Raw genomic sequence first — 26,244 nt, 5'->3', positions numbered from 1 at the left:
ATGAATTATAGAGTCTTTGAAAGTAAGTCCATAGATTGTGGAATCAGGTCAGAGTTGTGGTGAGTGAAGTTATCCACACTGGTTCAAGAGCTTGATGGTTGTAGAGTAATAATTTTTCCTGAACATGGTGGTGTGTGGGACTTAAGGCTCCTGTACCTCCTTCCCAATGGCAGCAGTGAGAGGTGTTCTTTGATGACAGATGCTGCTCTCCGGTGGCAGCTTTCCTTGTAGATGTGCTCAATGGGCTTTGCCTATAATGAACTGGGCTGTATCCACCTGGGCTTTTCCATTCTTTGGTATTGGTGTTTTCATATCAGGCAATTATACAACTAAAGCATCCTTCAATGTAACATACCAGTGCAACACCTCTGCTCTTCTGATTGAAGTCACATATTCTTTTCCTTCACTAGTTACATCATTACCAATGCACCTGTATGATGCATATCTGCATAATTAAAGAAGAACCCACCAATTTAGGTCAAGTGCCCTATTTGCCTATTCAAATAGTAGATCGGTATCTAGAAATATAAAGGGAATGGAATAAGAAAAGATAATGACACTGCCTTATTTTAATTGCTGCTCAGCATTGGTTTCCATTTAATATTGAATAATAAACATGCTCAAAACCATTGAATTATTATAGCAATAAAAATGTGATTTTCCATTGTACTTCTAAAGCAGTTAGAATATCCTAAGGATTTTGAATGGTGAAAAAAACAAATTTGTGCAGTAGAATGCAAACACAGATTAACTTTACTTGGAAAGATAGAGGTTTTTGCAAGTAGTGTATTGTACCTTATTGAGACCAAGTGTATTAATTATAATAGCAATTACAAAGCTACTTATAAATAGATCAAAAACAGTTCAAGATTTGAAGAATCTCTATGGATATCCTTTTGCAGTAAATTAAATGCTGATGGTATGAGGCTGTTGAATTAAATTGTTATTTTGGATTTGTTCATGGGAATTGCTTTGATTTGTATCTTCACTAACCTTTATCCATACTGTTCATTAAAAGCATTACAGCTGCCATTTACTTATCCTCTCACTGAGTTTCGTCTGTGAATGGATATGTCTGGGTGCTGAATCAGTCTGCATTTCTGAATAGAGGAGGGTGAATAATTCAACTACAATAGTCTTCTGTGACAAATCTCTGGGAATACTGCTGCGTTTTGCATCCAAATGAATTAGTATCCAAAAGTAATCCTGGGCATTTTTCACATTAATTATCTTTTCACCAAAACACAAAGGTTCTTTACTACACCTCAGCACTGACAACTTCAAAGCACGGCCCGGAAGGCAGTAACTAGCAACTTGTGCTGAAATAAATAACCAAAGTGTGTGCTTATCCATCTTGGATGAATGGTCAGTATTAAATTCCTCAATATGCCCTGTTAATCAGTGCATTTTGTTTTCAGTTGTGCAAAGCCAAGTAATGTGGTGTTACCGTACATTGGAGAAACAAAATCCCTGGACTGAATTGAGCAAAACCTTCACACTTTCTTCATTCATTCCAAATACAATACTCAACCAAGAAAACTAAAGACACACCAGAGCCTATTAAGGGATTTTCCAGCCACTAATCTCATGCTTTCAAATTGTTCCATCTTTACAGTCAGCATACACAATTTCAATGCACGCCTTTTTCTCCAACCATTAAACAGAACAAAGCCCACTGTCATAATACTTCCACATTGTGAAAAACACATTGCTCCTCTTTGAAGCCTCTTGGAATGCTCAGGATTTAGGATGATGTTTTGTTGCGAGATTGCAGGAAGCACTGTCAGGTGCAGAATACCCCTGGTGTCTTCTGCAGACTGTCAGTCATCCTTCCACCAATTCAAGCCGGCATTTGAAAGGTAGACAAGATTTGTCATTGATGTAAATGGCCAATTAAATCAGAGGCACAAATGCAGCCAAGTATGAAGAGCTTAACCTTGGTTTCAATGCATAACGTTCTTACCCATAGGGGAGTGAAGATGAATTGTGAAAATCCTCAATGTGGCACCAGCATGGGGTACAGTTTCCAGATTCACCTGCAGGCAATTAAAGCTACTGATGTGGCCTGCAAAGCTGTTTAATATAGGCATCTGAGAGACAGTCAGATCTAATTATGCCACAGTGACTGAAACATTTAATACTTGGTAATGCAGCTGCAAGCTGTGTCTGTATCAGGAGCTGGCTTACAGTTCCTGGGATCTGCCTGTGGGAACGCTGTATACATTATCAACTGAGGAGCTAGGAAAATAAGTCATTTAGAGCATACAATAATAAATTATGGACACAAGGCTTTACCTCACCACCCTTCCCTTGACCCTGTTCACCATCCCTAAATTGTTACTGTTAGTTGTCAATGAGTCATCGAGACCCATATCAGAATCAGAATACTTGCTGAGCAAAAAATTCCTTCAACTAAAATGAGGAAAGACTGAAGTCATTGTCTTCGGCCCACATCACAAACTCTGTTTCCTATACTAATTCAGTCTTTTCCCTTGCACAAGTCTGATACTGAAGCGGATTGTCTGTGACCACAATGTCACATTTGGCCCCAGGCTGAACTCTGGCTCTTCCATCAACACCATTGTCTACTTTCAGCTTTGTGATAATGCCTGACACCAAATTTTGCCTTGGTTGCTGAAATCATCACCCACGTCTTCGTTATGTCCAGCTGTGAGTATTCGAGTGGGCCCCTGCAGTTTCAAACATTTGCCTCTCTGCCCTGTTTCCTTACAAGGTGGAAGGGTACTCTTGGCTTATGAGATCTCTGCCAGCTCGCTGAGCATCCCAATAACTCCCACAAACTATTCCATCTCACATAACTGTCAAATTGTGTACGGGAGTGGCTCTGACTTAATTTCCTGCCACATCTACACAAGGAGTAATTTATTGCAGACAATTAACCTACCAATCAGCATAAGGCTCATCTCATTTTTCATACTGATATAGCAAGTGGGCATCCAGTCCAGTGAGTTAGTGCCAGCTCTCAGACATTTGCACATTTATTTCCATGAGTTTCCTTTGAGCCCCCAACACTAGGGGTATTGTAGAGGAGTCAACTGACCTACAGTACTGTGCAAAAGTCTAAAGCACATATACATAGCTAGGGTGCCTAAGACTTTTGCACAGTACTGTAACTGGCAGCGAGTTTGTCAATGTGGCAGGATCAAAGGATGTTTGGAGTGGTGAGGGTGGAGCACCGTGGGAGGGATGTGAGACAGGTGGCAGAGAAAGGGGTGCCAGGGGCAGGGTTGGCACGGATGCAGACACACCCAGCCCTGAGACACCAGGCAAGTTCCTTTGATTCCAAACAATCATCGACTGATCATTATAGAATGTCTTCCTGGTGCTTCCTGCTCCCATTCCTCTCCCTTCCCCTTTTCCCAACCACGATTCCACTCTCCTTGCTCCCTTCCCACTCTCAGTCCACAAAAGAGACACATAGCAGAATCAGGTTTATCATTACTCATATACGTCATGAATTTTTTTTAGGGGCAACAGTACAGTGCAATACATAAAATTACTACAATACTGTGCGGTACACTAAGACTTTGTACAGTACTGTGTTTTTGGGAAGCAGGAGCAAACTGGAATACCTGGGAGATACCCACAGGTTCACAAGGAGAATTTTCAGACTCCAACAGACAACAAAGGTCAGGATCATGCCATGATTATTGAACTGTGAGGCTCATCATCCCTTGTATAAATACTAAGTTTGATTTAAAAATGAACATATAAAGATTCTTAGTTCAGAATTAAAGTCAGGTTTAACCATATGACTTGTCCTGTTCTTTTTGAAGACTGGAGCCAAACAATCACATGAATTTGATTAAGTTTTATACCATTGTTCACATTATCAAGATTGATTGAAAGTCGTATTTTCAAAGTAATTAATAGTATCCCAAAAGATCTCTGCTGCGGCCTGAGCAATTCACTGTATTTATTGATAAGCTAGTTAACACAATATAGAGAGGTATGTATCCAAGCTTACAACAGATTCATTGAGGGACTACTGAAATTGTGAGAGTTGGAACATATAAATTTTGTGGTCTCGGTGAGCGCTGGCATAATCTGAACCCAGGTGCAGAGGAACAAGAACAGAATTAAGAGTTTATACAAAGGAATTCTAACAGAACATTGGTGGCTTGAATGAGCAACACTGTGAGAAAAATTGTTCTCAGAACAAAGACCCTGCAATAAGTGCTGATCGGGAGTCCACTTCAAATATCATAGTATGTGGAAAACCCATGCCAGTCAACATAAACTTGGCAAGATTAAAGACCAAACACAAGTTAAGACAACAATTAACAAATACAGGTTCTCTAGAAATGTCAGAACCCAACACTCTACAGCTGGCCACATAGCCCCAGTGCTCATGACATTACCTACCTCCCTAAGGCCAACACCTGGTGGCCCAGAGAACCCTGGAGATCCCAAGACAGACCTGATGCTCTTGAGACAGTGCTGATAAACATTGCATAAAACTCAAAACCTTGCATATAACTCGGAAACATAGTGTATCATGGGAGACCTAGCAAACGTTGACAACCTAGAGAGCCTAGGAAGAACCTTGAACGTAAACTGGAGTAGCTCAGAGCATACACTCAGAACGTAAACTTGGAAAACTCAGAATAGAAGGCACCCTTGCCTCCAGCTGACCAATGTCCACTGGGTTCATTGATCATGGGAACATTCTGTCATGGTGAGCGCTGACGACTGAACTTGGGTATGGAGGAATGACAGACTCCCATGTAGAGACAGAAACAAGAATTTATACATAGAAATTCAATGGCTTGACTGAGTGATACCATAAGACAAATCATTCTCAGCACAAGGACCCAGTAATAAATGCTAATCTGGAGACTATTTTAAACAATCATAGTACATGGAAAACCCATGGCAGTCAAAATAAATTTGACAGGATTAAACGGAAAGCACAAGGGCTTAACAACTCTAGTTAAGACAACAATTAACAAAAACCTCTGAGCCCAATGCACTATTGCTGGCTGCACAGGCCCAGGCCCCAAGGCTCATGATACATTGATACATAAAGTGTATAAAGTTTCTACATTCAACTATGAATGCAGGTAAATGTAAAGTCCTGTGGTTTGGATCAAATATACAGTATATTGTTTCCCATGATGGGGGAGTCTAGTACGAGAGGGCATGACTTAAAGATTGAAAGGCGCCCATTCGGAACAGAAATGCGAAGAAATTTTTTTAGTCAGAGGGTGGTGAATCTATGGAATTTGTTTCCACGGGCAGCAGTGGAGGCCAAGTCATTGGGTGTATTTAAAGCAGAGATTGATAGGTATCTGAGTAGCCAGGGCATCAAAGGTTATGGTGAGAAGGCGGGGGAGTGGGACTAAATGGGAGAATGGATCAGCTCATGATAAAATGGCGGAGCAGACTTGATGGGCTGAATGGCCGACTTCTGCTCCTTTGTCTTATGGTCTTATGTATATCTCTAAGGCAATGTTTTAAAGGTAAAGATGTACAATAGAGGTCTGAGTTCCAGGGGGCCTTAAACACAGGTCATTAAGGTGTATTCACAGGTACAAATAATAATCAGAATAGGTAATAGAGTGCTAGAATGATAGCGGAATAGAGAAAAGCTTCAGTTTCACTGGTGAAGGATTTAAGGACAAGGAGACAAAGACATTGGTCATTCAGGAGATGTTAGGAGATATCTTTACGCAAAAAAAAAATAAAAACTGTGGAATTCACTCCCTCAAAAGTTGGCAGCTACTATCTTTATAAATAATTCAAAACCTGACTCTAGGTAAGTACTGCGAGAAAAAGGGTATAAAGATAAGAGACGAGGCAGATACTGTGGATGGGACAAGTTTGAGGTCCTGAAAGGCTACCTCCTGGTCATGAGTCCCTATGTATAAAGAATAGTTTCAAAATACAGTCTGCTTGTTCATCAGTTCTGGCATTGCATCTGATATCAGCAGAACTTCTAATTCAAGGATCCTTCTGATGAGTCATTACATGATATAAAGAAAGCTCATCTGCTTCATTCTAATAATGATTTAATTTCAATGAACTATGACAAAAACTGACATACTTTTTGATATGGAAAAGAATTATGATTAAAGGAGGGTAAATCCGTTTTCTGTGTTGTAGACTAATAAATACTTCTTTGTAAGGTAGGTGTAAATCAATTTATTTGCCGATTACACTTTTAAAGATGCATTGTATTTCTACTTTTCAATTTAGCAAGGTATGAAATGAGAATATTTCTGGAAACTACTCTGTGGATTAATTATATATTCAGGATTGCATGAGCCAATTACTTAATCTCACAATAGACATTGTGATCTATTGCACAGAAAACCATTGGAACCAAATGCTATGTAAGAGATACAAGCTTTAACATCACATTCAGTTTGCTGCTTCCATACATATTGGAGGAGGCTTGAGCATGTCATTTCACCCTTTATTGTCCGAGAGAGAACACCCTTTCGATGATAAATTCTGGCAAATGCAATCACTGTCCAAGCTGATTAATGAAGATATGGGCATGTAATCAAAGACTTACATTTTTCATAGAGTCAGAGAGTAATACAGAAAGCAAACAGACCCATCAGTCCAACTTGTCCATGCAGACCAAATAAACTTGTCCTGTTTAGCCCATATCCCTTTAAACCTTTCATATCCACCAACCTTCTTAAATGTCGTTATTGTACCTGCCTCAACTATTTCCTCTGGCAGCTCGTTCTATACATAGGCAACCTTCTGCATAAAGAAATTACCCCTCAAATCCCTTTTAAATCTTTCCTCTGCCACCGTAAACCCCTGACCTCTAGTTCTTCATTTCCTTTCTCCTGGAAAAAGACTGTATGCATTCACCCTGTCTGTGCCCAGCACTGAGGGACTACGTTGTTCTTAGAGGTCCACCCTCTCAAAGCATGTTGGTGAGAAGATGACTGACCCTTGGTGGATACCACGTTAAAGGTGTGGAAAAGAAAAAGAAATATTGTTCCCGATGATATTCAGACTTCAACTTATTATTAAAGAATAGAAATGGATATGTGCAGTTCTCTCAAATCCATCAGTGACAAATTATTACCAAACAACCCAAAGATATTATAAATTATTGGTGGGTATCATCTTGATGTTCTTTTTAACAACTAATACTATTTTAATCAGGATGGGGAAGAATCATTTATGAACAACTTATCTGTCTTCATGTCTTTCACTTACTAGACCCGGATGCAATTTACAACTTGGGTCCTTGGCATGTTTACTTGATGAGAAAGTAATCTTTGAGCACAGTTATTGGCTCTAATTCTCTTGCTTAACTTCCATTTAAGAACCTCCAATTAATGCGGCTTTGATGACAGAATTTATCAGAGAACCATTTTTGCAAACAATAGCCTGCACCCTGGAGATTTAAGAATGTAATTTTTAAAATTATTTCAGAAGTTAGCCCCGTTACAACAAGGAGTGTGGATCTTTAGCATCCAATACCTCTTTTTACTTGCAAATTTACTCAGCTCAGTTAAATGAGAGTTCACTGAAAGATGCATCCCAAAAGTTATGCCCACCATTGAGATGATAGCTGCAATGGCTGTTGTCAAATATCTTAATGATATTAGTTAGATAAGTATTGACGACTTTTGCCAAGGTGTTTATCTCCAATACGTAATCAGTTTTTGATAACCATCTGCCACAAATGATAGACATAATTTCACAGAATTAATAACCTCTGTAGCTGAATTTTGCAATTACTCCATCACATCAACTGAAAAGCACTGTTGTATATTAAACATGAATATTAATAGCCAATCTATAAACACAGTATCCTTACAGAAGGTTAAATGGCAGTGAGTAGAGATTAGTAACCATATAAATGGAAGCAGAGTACTTCAACATATCAGATTTCACTACATAAACCATTAAAGTATGCCCTAATGTAGATAACTGGTAAAGAAGAACTCTAGCTCAAGCTACTAATTTTCTGTGAAATCAGAAGCATGACCATTCATTTATTTGTGATGGAGATGGAGATTTTTTCTGTTATTCAAATACACAGTATCACTAGCTTATTGACCAAAGTTTCCATTCTCACCACCCTATTTGACCTTGGATTGAACTACTAAACAAAAGCTGCAGTCATCAGAGACACCTACCTTTGTGATAAATATTCATTGATAGGGGCCAAACGGCCTTGTTTTTTGCCATGCTTAGCTTTCTAAACAAGCAACTGACATTTGTAAAGATCAAAATGTTGTTTTTGAATATGTTAAGCTTCCAACTAATATTTTTGTTTAGCTGCTTGTTGTAAACAGGAGCCAGGCTTCAGTTCTTAATGTAACTGGTAAGCTTTGCAAACAAGCACTGCCTATAACAGACTTGCTGACCCCACAGCACCTGGGCTTATTACTGAAAAGGTGCAGTATAAAACAATCGGTTATTTAATTTGACTTGTTTCAAAGTAGTCAACACTGGTTAAGTTGCTTAATACAAGAAAGCTTGTAGATCAGATAGCACAAAAAAGAGCTGATATGTTAATAAGCTGGAAGGTTTATGTACTCAAAGAGTCAGCTTCTCTGTTTCCAGAAGCTTTAAAACCACTTCCGTTAAAAGTAGCCTGAAAAAATATTGTATGTGTGTGAAGTCACCTAAGTGGCAGAGAAATAGAATAAATCAGGAGGGCAGATCAGGTTTATTAGGAATGGTCTCAGAACATCAAGAAGAATGACAGGAACACACAGTGAGCTAGAGTCCACTCCTCTGCCTTTGACTTCTGCGATGGACACTGGTTTGTCTGCAGCTCATGGTTATGTCTTTTTAGCTAATAGGAATTGTAGCTGTGTTTTAGAAATGGCTTGTGCTTTTCTAAGTTAGAAATCTTCTGTGAGTTTTTAATGTGTTTTAAGAATATTGTTTGGATTTAAACATGTATCACTGAAAATAAATGGACTGTGTTTTAATTTGTTCACTGGAAGTATCTTCTCCTTGGTAGGGAGGGGGGACCCACTGCTCGAGTGGATACTGGCAACTAAACTTGCCATGGAGGATAAACAGGAAAGTGAACTTGTCTTTGAGGTGTCGATGGCTGCATTTTAACTTCCTTTTAGTAAGGATACCCATAGCTACCTATGTTGGATATGGCTTAAGAACTTTGTTTGAAATTAGAGCTTCATGGTCAGCAAACTCAATGCCATAACACTTGCTAGAGATGCACTCTCAATTCATTTTCACCCTTCCATCTTTACTGCATTTCAGTTCACCAGCGGATGAAACCCTCCGCGCTGGTCTTATCATCTGCTGTCCAGACTATGCCAGTGATCTCCTGAGAATCTTCCTATTTCCAATAAACAAAACTCTGCCTAATCTCAGAGCCTGTATCCATTCTAACTTACTCTAAATACTGTTTGCCTCACAAATCTTCTAATCAAACATTGTGTAATCGGTCCATGGTATTACTTCCTTTTTTCCTCTCACCTGGACTAATCCAAAAGCACACCAGTTCTACCTTCTGGCAGAGATTTTTATCTCTCCATCATTGGTGTTTATGCATTCATCTACTTTGATACCAGGTTCTTGAATACATCTTTAGACTTCTCTATACCCCTACCTGGAAGTCACTGCTTAAAACCTACCAAGCTTTTGGTCATCCATGGTAATATCGCAATTGTCAAATGTGATACGATCTTATATTCCCCAAGGGCATCCTACAAAGTAAAAAAAAAAATGAGTATGTAGTTTTTTTTGTTGTTTTTAATTTTTCAGACTCTATATCTCTAGATTAGAACTGCTAACACAAGCAACTTTTGAGTTCATAATAAAACCTATCAGAGCTTGAAATTTGGGAGTATTCCAAATGAACTAATTACAAAACTTGTCCAAGCGTTAATGTGTTGATGTAGTGCTAGATCCAGAATAACGTCCCTTTTGTTTGTGGTTCAGCTCATTAGAACAACGACCTTGTGAACAGGCAGGATAAACAATTATTGACCCATAGTTTAGTTTGGTAAAGATGTTTAGGCTCCTGTTTCACAAAAAAAAAATTTTAGACGGTATCCATTACTTGTTAGGAAATATAAACAGAGCAAGAGCAAGTACTGCAGGTACTGGAAATCAGGAAGAAAGGAAGAATATATTTTATTTTTTTATATTTTTCAGTATTAAATGCACTTTTCATTATTCAAGAGAAGTGGGTAAAAGATGAAAGCATGAATTTGCCAGAGAAACTAATCTGGTTTGAGTACTGTGTAAAATGCTGTAGGGAGCGATGTTGGAACTTGACTATTCCCAGTACAAAAGCAAACAAACGGCTGGAGGAAACCAATGGGCCAAGCAGTATCTGTGGGAAGAAACTTTCGATGTTTTGGGTCGAGACTCTGCATCAGCATTGAGAGTTGTCAAGGATGATAGCCAGTATAAATAGGAAATGGTAGTGGGAGGTGGAGGGAGTGAGAGAGGGGCCAGTAAATATTAGGTCGACCAAGGAGAAGCAAGGGATGATAGGCAGATAGAGACAGATGAAGGAGGGAAATGGGGTCAGAGGAATGATAGATAGAAGGTAGCAATGGAATAAACATATAAAGCTCACGCTTCCCTTTCTTCAGTCTGGTTCCATCTGCCTTTTCTCTCCCTTGTCTACTTCCACATCTATGCTGCACCTGAAGCATCTACAGATGTGGATGTACATTTGTTTCAGATTTTCTATTTTTTCCCCTCTATATTGTTAATTTTATGTCATCATTACCATGACAACATTGCCCTCCACACTCTTCCCATCTACAGCTTAAATCATGTTACCTTACAATGTCTTACCTTTTCTGTTCTGATGAGGATTCTTGACCCAAAATGTTGATTCTATTTCTCTCCCCAATGATGCTGCTTGATCTGTTTCCCAGATGTTTCTGCTTTGATTTTGGATTGCTAGCATCTGGAGTTTTTTGTTGCTGTTCATTGTAGTTCCACGCACCAAGGCATATCACAAAATATGCCCAGCCGTACAATACAAAGCAGTCACCAATGGTGGTTAAATTAGTGATGGACTCAGGCCCCTGAATTGAAGGTAAATGGATAAAATGTGTGGAGTTTAATTAATATTTAATTGGGCAACATAACTCTACATTGACAGCTCTAACACATCCAAGGCCATCTGTGATTTAGAACGTGCCCAATCCAAAATGTCACACAAGCCATTACGATATCCAGCTCTATTTGAAGGTGTTACCGCTCACTGAATTTGAAGTAAGCTGCCACAAAATAACTGCTCTTTATCAAGGATTTACACTTTTCTGATGGGAATTGCAATGGCTGATGGAGATATATTGCTGTTCAGTAGTTCTGGTGCCTTGAGATAGGCTGGGTACCAATCAGATTGTACAATTTATGCAGGGGTGCAAGTCTGGAGATGAAAAATCATGGAACTTTAAGGGAATTTATTTTTAGTAAATATTTATTCATCCTGGAAAAAGATCGAACTAAAGATTGGATTACAGACATGAGGTCAAATTAGAAAGTGAAATATCAGAAATTAAAAAAGAAAATGCAAAAGTGATGAAGTCCTGATGAAGGGTCTTGGCTCGAAGAGTTGGCTGTTTCTTCCTCTCTATAGATGTTGCCTGACCCAGTGAGTTCCTTCAGCACTTTATGTGCATTCCTCAGGATTTCCAGCATCTGCAGAATCTCTTGTGTAAATTAAAATCTAACTTTTTATTCTTTGAATGTTCATGAAATATCCTAATATAATTCTGAGGGAATTAGATACTGTAGTAATTTTTCACATGAGGTTTTTAGAGAGGTTTCAATATTGATTTTAAATTAATAAATCATTAAAATCTCATCTGCACATTACTAGTTCTATACTCCCCAACCCTGGGCCCAAAATCTGTAACTATCCATCATGATTTGATATTCCCCAGCTTCCTTCGTTCCCAGAAAATGTCTCTTTATAACTCAAGCCCTCCATTCCCAGTAACATCCCCGTGAATCTTTACTGCCCTGTCTCACCTTCTTGATTGCATTCTTACTACAGTATGGTAACCAGAACTACACAGCAGGTATATCTCACCAATGTCTTATACAGCTATAATATGACATCCCAACTCCTGTACTCGGTGCTCCCTTTGATGAAGGCAAACATACCACACACCTTCTTCACCACCCTGTGTCGTCACCTTCAGGGAACCATGTCTACAACACTTCTGAGGGCTTAAGAGATGAGAGTCTAGGCTTCAGATTGCAGGATCAAGAAATGAGTGACAAATTGGTAGGTGAGGATTGAAATTGAAAGTTGAGGATTGAGATTGAATATTGAGCAGAAATCGATGCATTGCATGTGATAGGGAATGGCAGGGCCATGGCTCCCAAAGGGACTTAACTGACATGTTTTCACTATGAAACTACACAGCAGCTCTAACTTGTACCTTCCACATAGTTAACAAGTGATGCTTCTAAGTTGAGGCCTAAATTCTCCTACAGTGCTTCAAAAGAGCAATTGTATATGCACGTTTGTAGATTCATCCTATAGGTCCCATTATGAAAATCACCTCAGGAGTGCAAAGTGCCTGGTAAAGTTTCCAGAATGGCCTAGAAATTATTTTTATTGCATTTTAGTGCAGTTAAAATTAATTTTCATTTGCCCAACTATGAATCATACAGTATTATGCAATTGAATTTTTAGTTTAACAATAAAAAATACTTTGCTTCCTTTATCTTTGGGATTCAAAGAAATCCTTGGTGTGAAACTTTTAATTAGAGCAGAAAATCATTTTTGGTGCTGTCACTTAGTAGTTAGTAACTTACCATCAACCTGTTACATAAATCCAGTACAGTACTTAGTTCCATTCACTGTAATGATATTAAATGTCAGGTGCTGCATTTAAAAGACAGGTTAGCTCATATACATTGGTTCTCTTTAGTCCGGTACCCTTGGAATCTGACAGGTGCCAGATGACAGAAAATACCAGACCACAGAATTTGCCCCATGATCATCTTCCTCTGAATAGGAGAATTACTTGTTATAACATTGCTGTTTTAGACACCCTGGGTTATATGAGATCCAAGAACTGTCCGTAACCCAAAGTTTCCAAAACTTGGAAATGCTGTTGGCTGAGATTGCAAAGGTTGTACTGAGTGGTTAATGAGATAGAGGTTAGTACAGATCTTTGTTATTTTTAGACATTAATTAGACCTTAGAATTAGTGAATTAGTACAGATGCATACTACAGATTTAAACCATGCTGGACCATGGGTGTTGCCCAACTACAGATTACCAGACCAGAGAGTTTCAACCTGTATTTCAAATTTGCAAACTGTTCCATATGAATTCTGTACCATTATCCCTCTCTTCATTTTTTTTTGCCGATATAGAGTCCTATCAGAAGGTTTACTTCCTGGAGCCCTTTCAATCTTCCTTTGATATATCGCCTGCTCTTACTTCAGCTAAAGAATGACCCATGCTGATAAACATTGAATACTGTGGGCCATGAGGTTTAGAATAATTCATCATAATTTTGCTACCTTAGAGTAGAATAAATTCTAAATTTGATTATAAGGCTCTGTAAGCATTAGTTAAAGTATGTGCCTCCTCCTACTTTCCAGGAGTCCTCCAATGCAGAGGGACAAGACTGGATTTAAATTGGGGCAGCATGGTACTGTAGTGGTTGAGGCCCTCCATTGGTCAGGATCAATCATAGATATTGTGTCCTAGCTGTCTACCTGATGCACAAGCCAGGACAGTATAATATGGAGAGAACACTGATGCTCACACAGCAGGATTCCACCCCCCCCACACACACACACAGCTGATGGATTGAAAGGAACCACAGAGACCAATACAGTTTTGCACCAGCAACATCGCAGGAGTGGCCAGTCAGCATTGAAATCAGCGTAGAAGTGCTGTATGGACTCCTGCTCTGTGTTTTTCCTTTGAGCTTAGTCCCAAAGCCTTCCCCATGAGAGGGCATAGCCGCAAGGTAGTGGAGGTTTGAGATCAGAATCTTCCTTCTCCTAGATGAGCTGCCAGCCGAGGGTGATGAGCCACATCTGCCCGAAGTGACTGGTTTTAAGGGCTGAGTAATCCGCCTTTGCTTCTTCTCCTGTCGGTAGAAATGGTTCTGATGGGCTTAGTAGCTAAGCCACATGTAAAGGCCTTGATTGTCGGAGGCTAATTGACCCGCACACCATTGAGCATTTAATAGGTGGTGGGAGCTTATCCCCACTACCTCCTCCAGCTATGACAACCTTAAGAAACCTGAGTGGTCAGCATTATGCTGTTACAGAGCCAGTGACTGGGATTCAATTCCACCACTGTCTGTAAGGTGTTTGTACCTTCTCCCCATGACCACGTGGGTTTCCTCTGGGTGCTGTGGTTTCCTCCCACATTCCAAAGACATATGGGTTAGTAGGTTAATTGGTTACATGGGTGTAATCGGGCAGCACGGGCTCATTGGCCATAAGGGCCTGTTACCGAGCTATACCTCCAAATAGATAACAATCCAAGTAGTGTGGGTTCCAGGGCTTTGCATGACATTCATGTGTCCATCTTCATAAAGACAACATGCCCAGACATTCATCTCATTACTGATGAAATACTAACAGGATGTAGGCTTTGCCCTGACCTGCAGATACATTCACATTAACATTGCAATATATTAACAAGTCACCTATTTTAGTAGGAGTTTATCAGTTGCTGACTTTTTAATACACTGTAGAAACAACTGAGTTGTAGGTGCATAAATGTCACCCATTTGTTTCACTGTGAATGGGGCTGTGCAAAGCTGAGCAATTGTGTATTCTGTTTAGTTTGCATGACTTTGTCATTCTTGCTTATGCATGTGCTCACTGAAGAATTCACGCTCAGCGGTGGTTAGGTAACCTGCCCGAGTCTTGCATAAGCTGCAGAATAGCTACAAGGTGAAAGAAATCAGTCAGGGCCTTAAGAGGGTCAATGGAAAAACCAGGAAACCTAACAACGAGGAGGAACCCATCACTACCATCTGTCTTCCCTATACTTCCACGGTTTTTGGAAGCATCACCAGGATCCTGAAGAAATACCAGATAACGCCATCAGCAAACCCATAAGGAATCTCAAATCCCAGGTTATGTTGGTCAAAGGTAACCTGGAACTCAGAATGGTTGACCTTTACAGGGTTCCCTGTGAATGCGGAACAGTGTATACGGGCCTGACAGGCGCATGGTGGAAGCCTGCATCAAGGAGCATAGGAGGTGTATCCATTTGGGTTTACCTGGAGAAATTGGTGGTATCAGAACACTGCATATGCAATGACCACAGGATTGACTTCGACTGCACAGAACTACTGTGCAGTGCCAATGGTTTTTGGGACCGCCTGGTGAAGAAAGCCATTGAAATAAGACTGGACAATAAGAATTTCAGCAGAGATGAAGGTCTCGCTCTAAGAACTGGAATACGATTTTAAACAAGGTGAGAGAGCAGAAACTTGATTGGTTAAGGCCTAACCAATCAGGAAGTGGAAGACAGGAGTTTAATATATATACCATCAGACTAGACATGCCCAGGCATCACCCCTGTGAAGATGACGGAATTTGTCATCAAAACATCGGTTAAAATTGTTGCCTGGACCTGGCTGGAAGCCCAGGAAGTGTTTAAGAATCTTGCTTCTGTTTCCATAAATTTCTTTTTTTTTGCTTCTCTCTTCATTGTCAACCATAGCCCTCTCTCTTCCCCACAAAGCCTCCCTCTTCCCTTCTTTCTCTTTTTCATTGCAATCCAAAGCCTTTCATCTCTACTTCATTTTCCCTTTTTGTCATGTCTTTTTCAATCTGGAACTTTGTGCTCAAGCACACCAGCAGCTGGCAGAATTTGAAGTTTTCCTTGAGTTATATCTCACAAAATGCTAGCTGTTTCCTTCTCTAACTCTAAGTGTGAACATTTAGCTTCCTCCACATTTTTCATACTAGTAATTCAGAGTTGTGATTTACAGGAGATATACTATATTTAGGTGTGTATGTGTATCTCTCTTCCCAAAAGTTACTAACCAGTCCTCTTTTATGAAATTTATATAATTTGTATTTTTAATCACACTTCCTCTCAATGAATTGCAGCTTCATGCTCATTGAATCTGTTCATATCCCTCTGTAAATTCCTGCTCCCAGCTATACAAAATGTCAATCTTATTTATTCACAGAGCTAAGGTCAAAAATATGTTAACATAAAGACTTAATTGTATTTCTACAAAAATGTTGGACTAATATTTTTAAGGTCATTGCTAAGATTTGGGAGGCACTGACAAGTCAGCAGTTATTGCCCCACCCATTGCCTGAAGCCATCAAAGTATTAGGATGGAGACAGATAAATTGTCTGCATTGGGACCAGTAGGTATATCCCCAAGGGACACGGATAATCTGTTTGGATTTTAATTCAGGTACAGATAATTCTGTATACATAGCAAGGCAACTGATACCTTAGTTCATTAATTACGCACTGAATTTTATCCACTTGTTACCCGCCAATGGTGCTCACTGAATTGATATCAGCAACACAACAATTTGTATTTATAGTTTACTGCTATTGCAGAGAAATTTCCCCCGATGCTTCACAAAAAGAGTTTCAACAGCACTTAACACTGAGCCACAGTAAGGATTCGTCGACATCCTCGTTCAAAACCCTGCATCAGATACACAGCTCAACCCACTGAGTTCCTCCAGCAGCCTGCTTGTTGCTCTAGACTCCAGTAGCTGCAGTCTCTAGTGTCTCAGTGTGACCTAAAATTTAATCAAAGAGAAAGGTTTTAAGGAGTGACTTAAGGGAAAGGGGTTTAGGAAAGGAACTACAGAGCAGAGGTCCATAACCATGGCCACTAATGACAACACAATTCAAATCAAGAATGTGGAGGACAGAGGCCACATTTAATGTAACATGACCATCTCAGAGGAGAGTGAGTTGTAGACTGGGGGAGGTTGCAGAATGAAGGAGGGGTGAAGAGACAGATGGATTTGAAAACAAGTAGATGATTCTGATTGGCTAGCTTTGAGGGATTAGCTAATCTCTGATTAGCTAGCCTCAAAGCTAGCCAATCAAAATCATCTACCACTAAACTGTTCACTGTTTTAAACCAGCCAACCAGATGATGATGTCTAATCAGTATCCATTCTGAGGAGACACCACCTTCAACTGTGCACTGATGGTGGCTTCTTGATTGAAGCCAAAACATCTGCAAAAGTTTTGCCAAGCTTGGCAATCAACCAAACTTACAAATAACCAACCCAAGCTACCAATATTCGGCAGTATTTCAGAGGAAATAGAATGTTTAAAATTGATTATCCAGGATCCCGTATTGGTCAGGTTTAATCCGTATACAGAACTGGAGTAGGCTACGACAGGCGTCATTTCTCCTGATGAAGGTGAAAAGTAGAAGGCCAGCCAGGAATAGACCAGTGTGCGCTAGTTGATCAATGAATTTTCTACACTGGCTGGCCAACAAATAACCTACAGTAGTTGATTACCAATTGTTGTACACTGATTGTTCAATTCACTGAATGGTACACAGTGACAAATGACTGAAATTTGTACAGTGGAAATGTGTACCTCTTACAATGATGAGGCATCATGATGATTTCAGAAAATGATACAATTTTTGCTACAATCTCAAAGAAGACATTGCATAAATAATGCCACATTGTGCTACATGTTCTAGCTATTCAGAATATCTCTGATGTATTTTATTGTGCTGTACATAGACTATAGAGCAACATGGGAACATGTTCTTCAGCCCACCATGTCCGTGCCAAACAAGATGCCAAATTATACTAAATATCTCCTGCTCATGCATGATTTCTTTCCTTCCATTTTCTGCATATTCACATGTCTGTGTAAAAGATTCTTAAACCCCAGTATCATACCTGAATCCCTCTTTCCAGGCACATAACTGTTTTTTAAAACAACTTGCCCCACATATCTCCCTTCAACACTATCCCCTCACCTTAACTGCATGAACTCTAAACTCACTCCATCCCTCAGCTTAAATGCATGTTTTCCAGACATGCTATAGTAGCAGTGAATGGTAGCAAGTTGCACCTGTTCGGCTGTGAGCTAAAACCCTACTCTCCACCTTTAAGAGATATAAAGCATCCATTTTAATAGAGATATCTGATTGTAAAGAATAAACTTTAATATACACTCAGTGGCCATTTTATCAGGCGTACCTGTACACCTGTTCAGTAATGCAAATATCTGATCAACCAATCATGTGGCAGGAACTCCATGCATAGAAGTTTGCAGCCATGGTCTAGACTCTAGAGGTTCAGCTGTTGTTCAGACCAAGCATCAGGATGGGGAAGATATGTTCTCTAAGTGACTTTGACTGTGGAATGATTGTTGGTGCCAGACTGGGTGGTTTGAGCGTCTCAGAAGTCTTTGATCTTCTGGGATTTTCACACACAACAGTCTCTACAGTTTACAGAAGATGGTGCGAAAGACAAAAAACATCCAGTGAGTGGCAGTTCTGTGGATGAAAGTGCCTTGTTAATGAGAGAGGTCAGAGAAGAATGGCCAGACGGGTTCAACCTGACAGGAAGGTGACAGGAGCTCAAGTAACCACACATTACAACAGTGGTGTGCAAAAGGGCATCTCTGAACTCACAAAACATGGAACCTTGAAGTGGATGAGCTGCAGCAGCTGAAGGCCATTGATATGCAATCAGTGGGCACTTTATCAGGTACAGGAAATACCTAATAAAATGGCCACTGAGTGTAAAATACGATATAATGTGCAATATATCTTCAATGCAATCTGAAAACTTTATACAGACATCATCCAGTAGTAGCAATGGATTGAAAAGATTCAAGTCTTTCTGTTCAGGTGACCCACTCCAATTACTCTGTTTTGAAGCTATTTGAAAATGCATTCACAGGTCTTTTATTTTCTCCCAAGTCTGAGGAAGTTAAATCTCATTTGTACTGACTCTCCATGGACAAATTCACTGAAGCAGTAGCTCGCTTCCTCTTTGGTACAGTAAACATATTTCAACATCACGAATTTCAGACTTGGAGCCTTGCTGCCAGTATAAGGAAGTTGGCTCCAAGCACTAAAATTAGTGATGTTGAAATGATGTGGCAGCTGTCTGTGCCTTGCACCAGTGCCTCTGGATCCCTGCTCATTGGTTCTAGTGGATTATTTTACTCTTTACACATCAAAATTCAGGAGACCATTGGAGCAAAAAAGCAGATATAGTGGACTTTGAGTTGGAACAAAGGAGAAGCCAAACTTGTCATATTAAACTTTCCAGGCTGCTGTTGATGTTTGTTATACTCTATACATTTGTAATCTTCACAGTCCCAAATGGTAATTTATACTTTGATAAATTTAAACACAGCAAAGTTGATGACAATTGCAGATGACAGAACAGATTGCAATGAGGGAAGTGGAATTATATATGGTCAGGAGAATTTTTGGATGGGTTCAAATTTATGGATTGGATACCAAGCCAAAAAATAATATAAATCACTGTAGATTATGTCAACTAAAGTATGGGAGTGGCTGGAAATGCTGAACGGGTCGTGCAAACATCAATGTGCAGATCTAACTGTTTCAGATGGATGATCTTTCATCTGTTCTGTTTCTCTGTCCATAGATGCTGCATGACCTGCTATGAATTTCCAACAGATTCTGTTTTTATTTCATAAGGAAACAAAAATGAGAATCAGAAATTCACCCAAGGCAGGACTGGGGAAGTTTGCTTTCTTCATAGAGCTATGGGTTCATAAAGAACAGAAACATGTGCTTCAGCCCATCAAGTCTATACTGACCATCAAATGCCCCTTCACAATAATCCTCGCTAACCCTGTTTTAATCTCTCCACACTCCCATCAACTCCTCCCCAATTCTGACGATCACTTACACACTTAGGGGAATTTATAAGAGGCAATCAACTTACCAATGTACTTGGGATGAACCCCACAGAACCACTAGTAGAACATACAACTGCAGGAGCACTGAGTCAAGATTACTGGAGCTGGAATCAGACCAAAGTAAATTTATTAGCAGACTACATATATGGACTACATATATTTTCTTGTGGACATTCAGAGTAAATGCACAGAAACACACAATAGAATCAATGGAAAAAACTGCATACAAAGATCAACAAACAACCAATGTGCAAAAGACAACAAATTGTACAAATATGGAAAAGTAAAAGAGAGAGAGAGCGAGAGAATGAACATGAGTTGTAGAGTCCTTGAAAGTGAGTTCATAGGTTGTAGAATCAATTCAGTGTTGCCATGAGTGAAGCTATCCATTCTGGTTTAGGATAACTTCTCCAGCTGCACCACGTTGCCATCCTTGGGGTAAAATGACCTCTAACAGAATGAATACAGGTTGGCAGCTTGGCTAGGGTTCAAAGAGCCCATTGAGCTGATCAAGGAATGCATTGAAACTTTTGACAATCAAGCAGTGCTTGGTTATTGAGCTAAATGTTGAGGTTGGATATATTACCAAACTTAACTTGAGGCATTTCTGTATAATCACAATGGTAAGTCCATGAGAGTGGAGATTACACAGTCTTTTGACTCATTCTTCTGTACATACTCAAGTCCTCCTCTCAGAAGACTTGTGCCTACACAGACATAATTCTAGATTGTAATCCTAATGTGTTTAAAGAAGTGTGGAATTTGATTTGGATTCTGTTGTGAGGGTTTGTCATACTCTGGAATGGATTGGTTGTGATAAGCAGAGTAAAATTACAGAGTCCTGATGAAGAGTCTCGGCCCGAAATGTCATCTGTTATATTGCTCCCCATAAATACTGCCTGACCTGCTGAGTTCCTCCAGAAGTTTGTGTGTGTTGCTCTAGAGTAATAATTAGTTTTTGGATGGCTGCATCAAAGGCAATTTGCCTATAATCATTTTGTTCAAGGCTCATGGAAGCCTACTCTTCTACAATTATGTACAGCCAAGATTGAATAGCTAACTCGCTGTCCTATTTCCTACCAATTTTACCCCATTTTCAATGCAGGTAATTACTACTGTGATGATGTAATGGGCTGCAAAAATCCCATCAAACTTGTCTGTATATGGTGACAACATATGAATTACGAGCAGGATAAGGTCTCCTAACCCCTTCAGCCTCCTTCATCATTCAGTTGAATCAAGGATGACTGGATGATTTCATTCCAATATCAATTCTGTATTCCTGTTTATCTGCTGTTGTCTTATTTATTGAAAATCTATCTACATCTATTTTAAATATATATGAAAATAATTTGTTTCCGTGTCCTTTGATGAAGAGAGCTTCAAAGGGGTACAGCTAGTAGAGAGGCATTGTCTCACAACTCCATGGATCCGGGTTCAATCAGATCTCCAGTGCTGTCTGCGTGGAATTCGCATGTTCTCCTTATGACTCTATGGGTTTCCCTCCCACATCCCAAAGATGTGTGTTATAGGTTGATTGACCACTGTAAACTGCCCCTAGTGTGTAGGTGAGTGAGAGACTGGGGTGGTACCTACAGCTGATGGGAAACCAGAAAAATAAAATATGGGATTATTGTAGAATTATTATAATAGGTGATTAATGGTCCGTGCTGATTCAGCGGGCTGAGGGCCCTATTTCCAATTTGTATCACTCTGTGATATTTAAAGGACTCACAATCCCCTGACAGAATAATCTGTGCTTCATATCTCTTTTAAATAGTAACCTCAAATATAAACAACCTTCTTGAACTTTGGTAAAGGCCATTATTCTGTTTTAAGCAACACACATCAAAGTTGCTGGTGAACGCAGCAGGCCAGGCAGCATCTCTAGGAAGAGGTACAGTCGACGTTTCAGGCTGAGACCCTTCGTCAGGACCGTGGCTTTTATAATATAAGTGAATGGTTTTTCAGGTCATTTCAAAAGGCAGGGAAGAGTCATCCATATTGTCCACAGTCACACGTATGCCAGAGAAGAAAAGATAGTAGGTTTATGGGAATTTCAGGCAAATCTATTTTGTAACATTTGTTAAAGGACAATATAATAAATGAATTCTACTTTTAAATCAAAATGGATAGCAAAATAATCCTTTGCTCCTTGCAGTTTGGAGAACCAACAGCTTTTTATGCGTCTGTATTGCTGCTGTTAATTAACAATTCTATAGGAAATGTGTCAGAGCACAAACTGTTTCAGCCCTTCGACACTCTCTTGAAGAACATTATGTCCAATTTTACCCTATTCATAATCTTAGAAATGGAACATTACTAGCAGATGGGGATGTGTGAACTGTAACAGCTGTCAAGACTAAATCTATAAATGATCCACGGGAGTCCCAGCTTCCCTGCAGACATCCCCAGTTCTCTCATAATAAGAGGATATTTGGCGAAAGTTCTGGAGCCTCCTTTAAAATCACTCTGCCACTTTGTTAATAAGAGGAATGATTGACTATAGACTCAATAATAGTGGCTCCTGCTGTGGCATTCACTTGATAGTTTTTATAAAGACCTGTTAGCCACTGCCTTATAAAATTGTAAATTCTACTACATTTCCACCCAGTTCCACACTGAGCATGGAGAAATTTAGGGATTTTGAATCAACGGACTTCTTAACTTGGTCCTAACTTTGAGCTTTCAACAGTCAATAGATCCATTGGCTTGACTCAGTGGGATTTTGGTGGGATAGCCTGAGTCTTTTTAGTGCCTTTGGAAGTGTAATTAGGAAGATTATATTCAAGCTCCCCCTAAGTTTCATTGCACCAGTTGTACAGCTATGAGGATTGGAGAAAAGCTAAGTGCAGCAAATACATAAACGTCTGCGGGGCGAGCGTAACAAAGTGAGGTGGATCTCTGCCAGGCCAGAGGCAGAGAATTCTCAGCAGAGGGAGCTCTGCTCCTGGCCCGGTGCCCCCCTGCCCTGCCCTGACGCTGAAACGATCCCCTACAATTCCTTCACCCTGTAACTCCCATCTGCTTTGCTGTACAGCACAAAGCTATTTCCTTTCCCTTCTGCTGCACTCCTCTTAAATCAGGGACATATTAGATGCTTATATGCACCAGGAAACATCTGCAAGCAAATCTTGTCTGATTTCCAATATTGTGCAATGTTTTTAACTTGAAGCAGCCTTTTACTGAGAAGCAACCTCCAGATTATGCGGAGAGTAAGTTAATGACACTGACTTGCTGTGACTACAAGGATATTTTGTTGATGATCGGACACACTATCTAATTTTACCCACTCACCCACGGGATGTGGACGTGACTGATCACTGAGGAGGTGTGAGATAGGTCAGCGGATTGTCTGGTTTCACAACAATCTTTCTCACAATGTCAGTAAGGTGAAGATTCACTTCTTATTGGTTGCATCACCACCTGGTATGGATGCTCTGATTCACAGGATCGAAAGAAGCTGGTAAAGATTGTCGAGTCAACCAGCTCTATCATGGGCACTAGCCTCCTCATCATCGAGGACATCTTCAAAAGGCAGTGCCTTGAGAATGCAGCATCCATCATTAAGGACCCTCACCATGCAGGTTATGTCCTCTTCTCTTTACTACCATCAGGGAGGAGATATGGGAGCCTGAAAACACATACAGTACTCAATGTTTTAGGAACAGCTTCTTGCCCTCCGCCATCAGCTTTCTGAAAGGCCCATTACCCCATGAATGCTACCTCACTATCTTGGGCTGTTCTTGCACTATTTATTCATGTTTTATATTACTTATAATAATTTTATGTATTACACTGTACTGCTGCAAAACAACAAATTTCATGAAATATGCCAGTGATAATAAACCTGATTCCGACTGTGATGGCAGCATTTATTTCCCATCCTTAATGGCATTGAATGGAAGGAGCATTTAAGAGTCAACTACATTGGTGAGTCTTAGTGACATGTGGGCAGACTGGGTAAAAATGAAAGATTTTTTTTTGCTTGATGAAACAGTTTTACAATGTAATAATTACTAAGACAATATTTTAAATGCTTCGATTTAAATTTACAAGATGTTCTAGAGGGATCTGAACCCATGGCCCTGAATCATTGGAATTGGAATTGGAATTGGTTTATTATTGTCCGACCCGGCTGGTGGCATAGTGGCATCAGCGTCGGACTTCGGGACAAAAGGTCCCGGGTTCAAATCCAGCCAGCCGGCTCCCCTGCATGCTTTCCATCTGTGCTGGGTTACGAGCTGGTGATCTCTTTGGAAACTCACACAGCAGAAGGCAATGGCAAACCACTGCTGTAACTTGCCTCGTACGCGGTTCCCCACTACGTTAGAGAGGCGTGGAGGGAAATCGTCCGCTAACCGGAGAAACTCCAGATGCGGCGTACCTTTCCTTTCCTTTATTACTGTCACATGCACTGAGGTACAATTAAAAGCTTGTCTTGCATACTGTTCATACAGATCTAATCATTACACAGGTCTAGACTCTGATTGCTAAACAGTTACTTGGAAACAAAGTTATCATACCTGTTATGTGACAATTTCGCCTCTTATTTACTAAGTTGCATAAGTGCCAAGTTTTTATTGTTGTATTCTGAAGTTTGTTATGGCTCCTCTGTTTTCCCTCAACAGTGTGAAGCTGACTTTAAACCAGCTCACATAACAAACAAATCCACCCTGACTGCATGGTCATCCAGTGCATATTAAATTGCTGTTTGGATCAAGTGGGATGGACAACTGGTGTCCTTCTTTAAGCCCTTCATGGCATATGAAACTTTAACCAGGTTAACATGGTTTTGGGAGCCAAGGTAAAGAACAGACCATTAGGGTAGTTGGATGAAAAATTAAAACCAACACTGGGAACCAAAAAAATTCATTCATTTTCTGAGAATTTGCTGCCCTTCACAAAAAACAATTTATAAGTCTCTCTCACATCCTCCAGTCCTTGCAAATGCTCACCATTCAATGGGTGCTAAGTGTACACTAATTCTAATTCACCAGGATTATCCAATGATAGGAAGCATCTCATCAACATCAAGAACATAAGAAATAGAAGGGGAAACAAACCATTTGACTCCTCATAGTCACAAGGGATTCTGCAGATGCTGGAAATACAGAGAAAAACACACACAATTCTGGAGGAACTCAGCAAGTCAGGCAGCAGCCATCAAGACAAATAAACAGTCAACGTTTCAGTCCAAGTCTTGATGAAGGCTCTCGGGTCAAAGCATCAACTGTTAATTCCACTCCATAGCTGCTGCCTGATCCAATTTGGCCCCTCTTACTTGCTGTGGTATTTAATAAGATCATGTATATCAACTCTCTTAAAGTAATCAGCTAAATCTAATAAATCTCTCACCATAATTCAATTTGCCCCATCCCAAAAACCTACCTCATTAACATGTGTTGCGTTTGCTTGCTTTTAAGTTCATAGTTCATTAGGTAGAAAGACTTGCATTGTGCACACTATTTCATGTACAATGTCACTGAGGTTCTATATAATTGTATTAAGAACTGACATCTAGCCCTTACCTGAGTGAACAAGTCTCTATAAAGAGAGAGAATCAACTGTTGTCCCCTGCTCATTTTATATCAGATAGCCTTCTATGGCTGCACCTTATCTGTAGATCACGTCATTAGCTAGGACTTTTTTAAGCTGGATCTGTAATAGCCAAGGACTTGACTGCACAGCAGATTCGACAATTGTATTCATGAATGTGCACGTGTCAACTAATTATTTAATTATGGCAGTATTTAATTTCTTTCTTTTCGTTGTAGCTCTTGTCAAGACTTGAGCAAAGCACAGCAAATTTACGCTGCCTGCTTGCATTTGGCCTTGACTGAGAAAGTAGACTATTGAGTCAACTGACACTGAAGACTAGTGATTTTCGTTTTATAATTAGATATTCCTTTCAGCTGCAGTGTTGGCATCTAGTTTTCCATTTTGAGAGCTTTAGTTAACAGCCCTGTTTGGCCTAGCATTTTTTATTTTCTTTTCGCTTAGCAGCCTGTTTGCATTAAAGTCTGTGAACTATCGCCTCACTTTACTGTCTCTCTGTCTCCACACTTGGACCATATTCAAATGAACTGACAGGAAGTCTTGACCTCAAAGATGGACCAAGCAGATAGATAGCAGCTGACCTTGGCCCTGAGATTCATTGGTCAGATAGGGGACAAACTACAGGCGATTGAATCTGTTCTGGGTGAAGTTACTGAAGCAATGACACAGATAATCTCATGCTGCCAAGCCCAGTCTCAGCTAGAGGAATAGGTATCATCCCTCGCCGCAACTGTTCAACATTTCACTGCAGACAATCGGAGTCAGGTATCTGTGATTTCTGCTCTCACAGCCTCCATCCACAAACTCATTGTGAACAGCCAGCGTCA

At 40.0% G+C, this 26,244-nt stretch overlaps 1 protein-coding gene and 1 long non-coding RNA gene across 2 annotated transcripts in view; one reads left to right on the top strand and one right to left on the bottom strand.

Annotated features, from left to right (window-relative positions):
* LOC140196690 (insulin-like growth factor-binding protein-like 1) overlaps positions 1-26,244 on the top strand; it is a 43,120-nt gene that overhangs the window by 3,581 nt on the left and 13,295 nt on the right. The gene's annotated exons all lie outside the window — the stretch shown is intronic.
* Positions 231-10,971, bottom strand: LOC140196055 (uncharacterized). The gene is made up of 3 exons (XR_011885604.1): positions 10,789-10,971; positions 9,612-9,683; positions 231-518 (listed from the first exon to the last, which is right to left on the bottom strand). It is a non-coding gene; the product is annotated as an uncharacterized lncRNA (long non-coding RNA).

Source organism: Mobula birostris, chromosome 4 (assembly GCF_030028105.1).
Source record: "Mobula birostris isolate sMobBir1 chromosome 4, sMobBir1.hap1, whole genome shotgun sequence".
NCBI classification, from domain to species: domain Eukaryota; kingdom Metazoa; phylum Chordata; class Chondrichthyes; order Myliobatiformes; family Myliobatidae; genus Mobula; species Mobula birostris.
The sequence above is the reverse complement of the archived record's forward strand: the minus strand, read 5'-3'. Positions and strand labels throughout refer to the sequence as shown.